Source organism: Delphinus delphis, chromosome 20 (assembly GCF_949987515.2).
Source record: "Delphinus delphis chromosome 20, mDelDel1.2, whole genome shotgun sequence".
Taxonomy (NCBI): Eukaryota; Metazoa; Chordata; class Mammalia; order Artiodactyla; family Delphinidae; genus Delphinus; species Delphinus delphis.
This window is the reverse complement of record NC_082702.1, coordinates 32,536,374-32,543,856: the sequence shown is the minus strand read 5'-3', so window position 1 is coordinate 32,543,856 and position 7,483 is coordinate 32,536,374.

The following is a 7,483-nucleotide window of genomic DNA, read 5'->3' as shown; positions in this document are numbered from 1 at the left end:
CGGCAGGCCTCACGTCCTGGAAATCCATAGAGATCTGGCAGAGCTTCAGAAATGGCCTGTTCACCGACCTGCCAGGTGAAGAAAAAGAGCCCTGTTAAAGAGAACAGGCAGTAAAGTGATGAAGATAGATTTTATTAAAAAAAAAAAACAAAAAAACGATTGCAATAGAGACTCCGATATAGAACTGGGCCTGATTCAAAATACAACTGGAACAAGTGGGGATTTACTGCCAAGGAGCAAGTGGGGGGCGGGGCGGCATTGGTGGATGGAAAATTACTAAGGGGAGACATCAAGTCTGGGGGGATTCTGGCTGAAGGCAGGTGAGGGTGAACAGATATTCCCTGGGGCATAGTGGGGATGCTGCGTTTGATCAGATATCAAGGGTGGGGCATTCAGCTAAACTGACTTAGCAAGATTCTTGCCAAAACTGGATTCTGGAAGGAAGTACAGAGATGGGTTGTGTTGGGGAGAAGGTTCAAGGGAGACTGACTAAAGTTCGGTTAAGCAAAGGGTCTTTTTCACTTCCCACTTTTATTCACGGGAAGGAGAGGCATTCTTTCCTCTGATCAATATACATCCATTACTCATTTTATTGCTTTTTATTCATTTAGAACCAGCTGAATCATCTGTTGAGACTTGATGGTTGCTAATTGCTGTACTGTAGGATCCACAGACATTTGATGAGAGGAATACCTTGAAGATAAATGGAAAGATGAAGGTTAGAGGCTGAATTGGTCCTTGTGCCCAACTTTGGAGACCTTCAGGGATCTACCAGAAGTCCCAGGACCTGTTGTCCTTCCTCAGTGGGTGGTGTCAGCGCGATGGCGGTGATGCACACATTTCTTCGTTCACAGCTCGAACCTTCCTGGTTATGGCAGAGATGTCAGGTAGATTGCTGAGGACAAAGGCGCAGCAGTTGCTTCCAACCACTGTACACGTGCCCCCTTTTTGGGTCGTATCAAGGGCAATGCAGGTATGGAGAATAGCACACTGGGTTTCTCATTGTTGGTGAGTCACTGATTTCAGGCCAGTGGTGATGTTATCTGGGGACAGAGTGAATTGCTTCAGCAATGAGTAGATGATTCTGTCATTGAGTCAAGCTTCTTTTGTTTTTATTCATCTTTTAAAAAAATTATTTATTTAGTTTTGGCTGCGCACGGGCTTTCTCTAGTTGGGGTGAGTGGGGGCTACTCTTCGTTGTGGTGTGCGGGCTTCTCATTGCGGTGGCTTCTCTTGTTGCAGAGCATGGGCTCTAGGTGTGTGGGCTTCAGTAGTTGTGGCACGTGGGCTTCAGTAGTTGTGGCACATGGGCTTTGGTAGTTGTGGCATGTGGGTTTCAGTAGTTGTGGCTCATGGGCTCTAGAGCACAGGCTCTAGAGCACAGGCTCAGTAGTTGTGGCACACAGACTTAGTTGTTCCGCGGCATGTGGGACCTTCCTGGACCAGGGCTTGAACCCGTGTCCCCTGCATCGGCAGGCGGATTCTTAACCACTGCGCCACCAGGGAAGTCCCGAGTCTGACTTCTTGAGCCAGGATATAGATTCCTGGGAATGGTACCCAAAAGGTGGCAAACTGTTTCCCCCAAAATAGTGAGGTCGTGGATGGAATGTAGGCCCAGTTCCGTAGCTGTTTTTTTCTAAATTGTCTCCCCGGGAACCAAGATCATCTACAATGATCCTGGATACCTTTTGTTCCTACAATGAGAGGAGATGAACCTGAGGGAGTGAGTGACTGTTTTAGAGACAGTTTAAGAGAGGAAGGAGGTTGTGGGGAATAGAGTAAGATGAAGGGACTGGTAAGATTGGCAAGGTAGAAAGATCTGGCCCAGTTGGCAAGTAACAGCCAATAAACTTGGGTTCCATGCACAAAATAAGAATCATCTGGAGTTAGCGAGGGGCCATAGAGATAGTTATCTGATGGCTGAGGGTAACCAAAGGGTGCTAAATTTAGGGTGGGGAAAAGATTTGTTTGAAGGTAGTCGTGTGGGGTTGGTCTGGGTCCCAGAAATTAGGCTGGGAGGGGCAGTGGGGTCATTGCCACTCATGTGAGGGATATCCAGGGTTCCTATAGTGGCTTGGGGGTTTTATGTTTGATCTAGTGGCAGCTAAGGAAGTATAATGGTGAATGCTCACTCTCAGAAGGGAGCCTGTGGTAAAATGACGATGGCAACAGACTTGACTCTTGTGAGGATAGACTGGAATAGGTGCAGGGGTTTCTTACAGTATAAAATGGTGGAGGGGTGACTTCCCTGGCGGCCCAGGGGTTAAGACTCCGCACTTCCATTACAAGGGACACGGGTTCCATCCCTGATCGGGCGGGGAACTAAGATCCTGCATGCCACACAGAGCAGCTGGAAAAAAAAAAAATGGTGGAGGGAAAGAGAGGGAGGGTTTTAGCAAAATAGATATCCTGATTGATCAAGGGATCTGGGAAATGCCAGATCAGATGTGCGCACAGGAAAGGGAGGACAGTACCAATAGTCTGTGGCGTTAATGGAAGTGGCAACTAGTTTAGCCAAGCTTACAGGTTCTGTGGGCAAAATAGTCTTGCTGAGAGAGGGAAAAGCAGGGTGTGGAAGAGGAGCAGGAACTCATAAATTTAGAAATGAAGGTGGAGACTCATCTCAGGTGAGGAAGTCATAGTTAAGGCAGAAGGTTATTGTGGGAAGAGCAGGAGGGTCTCCACGCAAATGCTAAGAGTAAGAAGCAGAGGAGAAAGGGGAGGGACCCAGGTGGGTCTTGTTTTGTGGTCTTGAGTGGAAATTGACTCCCTCCTGACCTCATTTACTGTTCCAAGGTTCTTGGGGCAACTCTCTGCTCTGGCTGTCATCTGCTTATGGAGGCTCTCAACAGAGACCCAGTTTGAAGTCCCACTTGGAATACTTCCACAGTCTGATTTTTTTTTTTTTGCCGTATGCGGGCCTCTCACTGTTGTGGTCTCTCCCGTTGCAGAGCACAGGCTCCGGACGCGCAGGCTCAGCGGCCATGGCTCACGGGCCCAGCCGCTCCGCGCCATGTGGGATCTTCCCAGACCGGAGCACGAACCTGCGTCCCCCGCACCGGCAGGCGGACTCTCAACCACTGAGCCACCAGGGAAGCCCTGTATTTCTTTTAAAAAAATTTTTATTTTATTTTATTTTTATTGAAGTTTAGTCGATGTACGGTAATATTATGTAAGTTATGGGTGTATAATATAGTGATTCACAATGTTTAAAGGTTACACTCCATTTATGGTTATTATAAAATATTGGCTATATTCCCCACATTGTACAATATATCCTCGTAGCTTATTTTATACCTAATAGTTTATACCTCTTAATCCCCTACCTGTATATTATCTCTCCCCCTCCCCTCTCCCCACTGGTAACCACTAATTTGGATTCTATACTTGTGTGTCAGCTTCTTTTTGTTATATTCACTAGTTTGTTGTATTTTTTAGATTCCACATATGAGCATACAGTATTTGTCTTTCTCTGTCTGATTTATTTCACTTAGCATAATGTCCTCCAAGTCCATCCATGTTGCTGCAAATGAGAAAATTTCATTCTTTCTTATGGCTGAGTAGTATTCCATTATATATATATATATATATATATATATATATATATATATATATATATATCCCACATCTTCTTTATCCATTCATCTGTTGATGGACACTTAGGTTGCTTCCATATCTTGGCTATTGTAAATAGTGCTGCTATGAACACTGGGGTGCACATGTCTTTTCAAATTAGTGTTTTGGTTTTTTTCAGCTATATACCCAGGAGTAGAATTGCTGGGTCATACGATAGTTCTATTTTTAGTTTTTTGAGAAACTTCCATACCATTTTTCACAGTGGCTGCACCAATTTACATTTCCCTCAACAATGTGCAAGCATTCCCTTTTCTCCACATCCTCTCCAGCATTTTTTATTTGTGTTCTTTTTGATAATGGCCATTCTGACAGGCATAAGGTGATATCTCACTGTGGTTTTGATTTGCATTTCCCTGATGATTAGTGATGTTGAGCATCTTTACATGTGCCTATTGGCCATCTGTATTTCCTCTTTGGAAAAATGTCTATTCAGTTCTACTCATTTTTTTTAACTGGGTTGTTTGGTTTTTTTTGACATTGAGTTGTATGAGTTATTTGTATAAGACTCTTGTGTTTCTTGGGCTTCCCTGGTGGCGCAGTGGTTGAGAGTCCGCCTGCTAATGCAGGGGACACGGGTTCGTGCCCCGGTCTGGGAAGATCCTATATGCCGCGGAGCGGCTGGGCCCATGAGCCATGGTCGCTGAGCCTGCGCGTCCGGAGGCTGTGCTCCGCAACGGGAGAGGCCACAACAGTGAGAGGCCCGCATACCGCAAAAAAAAAAAAAAAAAAGACTCTTGTGTTTCTCTAGTTGTGAAACATGAGCCCAAGGTTGAACACCCTGTGATTTGACAGCAGTGTTAGCAACGAGTAAATCAGTATAAGGTCCCTTTTGGGCTCAAGATTGGTTTTCTAATGGTGGCATTTCTAGAATACCAGATGGCCTGCTTGTAAAGCACATGAGGGGTCAGGAAGTTCTAAAGGGAAGGCAATCAAGGGAAGTCTCGACTTGTTGATTATAGGATCGAGTATATTTTGTTAATCCTTGACAGTACCTAAGGATGTTGCATTGAATTAAGTTAGAATCTTCCACTAGACAAGATGAATAAGGCGTCTTGTGGGCCTTCCTGTGATCATTTCTAAAGGGGATAGCCTGCCTGGAGAGAGGGGTGGTGATCTGAGAGTCTTAAGAGCAAGGAGCAGTGCTTCTGGCCATGTCAGTCCAGTCCTTCAGACAGTGGAGCCCGTTTGGTCTTGAGGATGCTGTTTCTATGCTCTTCCTCTGGCACCTGATGGCTGAGGATGGTGAGGATGGTGGAGTCTTTGACTAAATGTGTTGCCTTTTCAATTTCCTGTATAATTTTACCGATGAAAGGTGATCTTCTGTCACTAGAGGTGGCAGAGGGGATGCCCCAAGTGGGGAAGCGTTGTCGCAGGAACACTTTGGCCTCTGATGCTGCTGAGGCATTTGGGCAGGGGAAAGCCTCTAACCGTCTAGAAAACAGGCAGACGACAGTGAGAACACGTTGGTAGCCTTGTGCTTTTGGTAACTGGATAAAATCTATTTGCTAGTGAAGGAAGATCTGAGGGGGAGGTGCCTCCCTTCCTGCCCCACCTTTACAGGTTTGCCAGGGTCATGTTACTGGCAATCGAGGCAAGTGAACTGCTTGATCCAAATAAAAGCCAAAGGGTCCAAACTACTGTCTGTGTAATGCATCCTGCATCTTGTCCGTTGCATGTGAGTCATGTCATATAAACCACACACAGTGACTCAAGAGAGATACTTAAGAGCTACCAAGCAGCCGTCTGGGTGCTTGCAAAGTCCATCTGAATGGCTTGAACAGCCAGCTTTTCCCCATCCAGTTCTTTCTGAGTCTGAAGCTGTTATTTAGGCCATGTGGACCGCTTTTAAGACTTCCTTAGGAGTCATCCTAAATGAGTGCTCTCCCTCAAGAAAAGGTGAATAATCCCATTGGGGTCTAGGGCCTTGAAGCAGGATGCAGGGGGCATGGTCCCAAGGCTTAGAAACCACTTGGATTTCTTGGGTGGTTGGGGAAGGCGCTGCTAATGTCTCGTATTTATCGGGCCTCATCTGAAAGTTTTTGTGCTGTGTCCTTCAGTTTTAGCTGTCATGATCTGCTGGGACAGTAACAATGCCTCTAGAAGTTCTGCTATTTGGGGCTCATTTTTGACTGGGGTACCAGCTGCTGTCATGAATCCTCTCTGTTTCTATCATGTACCAAAAATCAAGCACTAACCCAAAGGCGTAGCAGCTCTCAGCATAGATGTTCACCTTCGTTCCTTATGCTCTTAGGCAAGCCCAAGTAAGAGCAATTAACTTGGCTACGTGGGCTGATCTGACATGTGGCAAGGCTCGATATTCTAGAGGTTTATATTGATCAGTGATGGCATATGCAGCCTGGAAGGCCCCATCTCCCTTCCGGAGGTAGGAGCTTTCAGCATGAAGAGTGAGGTCAACTTGGGGGAGGGGTTCTTCTGCTAAATCTAGCCTAGGACAGGATAATGATCTAGTGTTAACGACACAGTCATGGGACGTCCCATCGGTGGGTAAAGGAAGCAAGGTAGCAGGGTTAAGGTTTTGACAGTGACGTATTGTGATGTGAGAGGAAAAGAGTAGTAAGATTTCATAAGAGGTAAGTCGAGATGCAGAAAAGTACTGTGTGTTTTCATTAGGTAATAGGGTCTGTGCAGCATGAGGGACATGTATGTTAAGCAGATAACCTAATCCTCAGTCAGAGGTAGCCTGGACAAGTTTGGTGGTTGTAGCCATGGCTCACAGGCAAGGGGGATATGCCTTAGCTGCTGGGTCAAAGGCCAAACTATAATATCCCAGAGGTCTTTGGTGTCCATTATGCTTCTAGGATAACACTGAGGGCATGACCCTCTCATTCGTGCACAAACAAGGAAAAAGACAGGGAGTCGTTGGAAAGTTCAAGGGTGGGAGGTGAAAGCAGAGAGCCCTTAAGGTTCTTGAAAGCATCTTTGGATAGGGGGTCCTGGACTACTGGGTCTGGGGGGTGCCTCCCCAGTCACAGCATAGAGGGGTAAGGCAATCATAGAGAATTAGGTATCCACGGCCTACAATATACCACAAGACCCCAAAACCCTGTCCGTTGCCCTTCTCTTTCAGGGAGAGGAAAATGTTGAATAGCAGAGGCTCAGTCTGTGATCATTTTCCCTGCAGCTGAAATATCATGACCCAGATATCAGACACACAGAGAACATATCTGAATTTCGTCTCTAGCCACCTCACGGCTCTTTCTTGCGAATGCCTTAAAAAGGTATTCAGCGTCCAAAAGGAGTTGTCCTAACTGCCAGAACGTAGAAGGAGGTCATCTGCATACGGGATTAAAGTGGAGTCTCCTGGGAATTTAAGTCCCTCAAACTGGCATTCAGGGTGTGTGAGAAGGAAGTAGGAGCCTTAGTAAATCCCTGGGGCATAACAGTCCAGGTATATTACTGGTTATCCCAGGAGAAGGCAAACAAGTACTGGATTCCTTATAAAGGGGAATCCTAAACAACGCGCAACACAAATTGAGGGCTGGGAAATATGGGTGTTGGGAGGAATAGCAGACAGGATAGGGCCAGGATTGGGCACCAGGGCAAATCTGAGTTTCACGATTTTCATAAATCTCAGATCTGGACTAATGAACATCCTTGCCCATTGGGGGCTTTGATGATCCAAATGGGAGTTGTGCGTGGACTGCAAGTGGGAGCTCGACGTTTCCTGTCTGATTAATCTTGGATTATGGGGCAGAGCCTCTCAACGCCTTCTGGCCTTCAGTGCTATTGGGGAATCCTGTGGAGGGGCATGGAAAGATCGACTTCTATCTTAAGCGGTAGGCTTCCCCCTCCTCTCGAGGTCTGGCCACTCCCAGACCCATGTCTT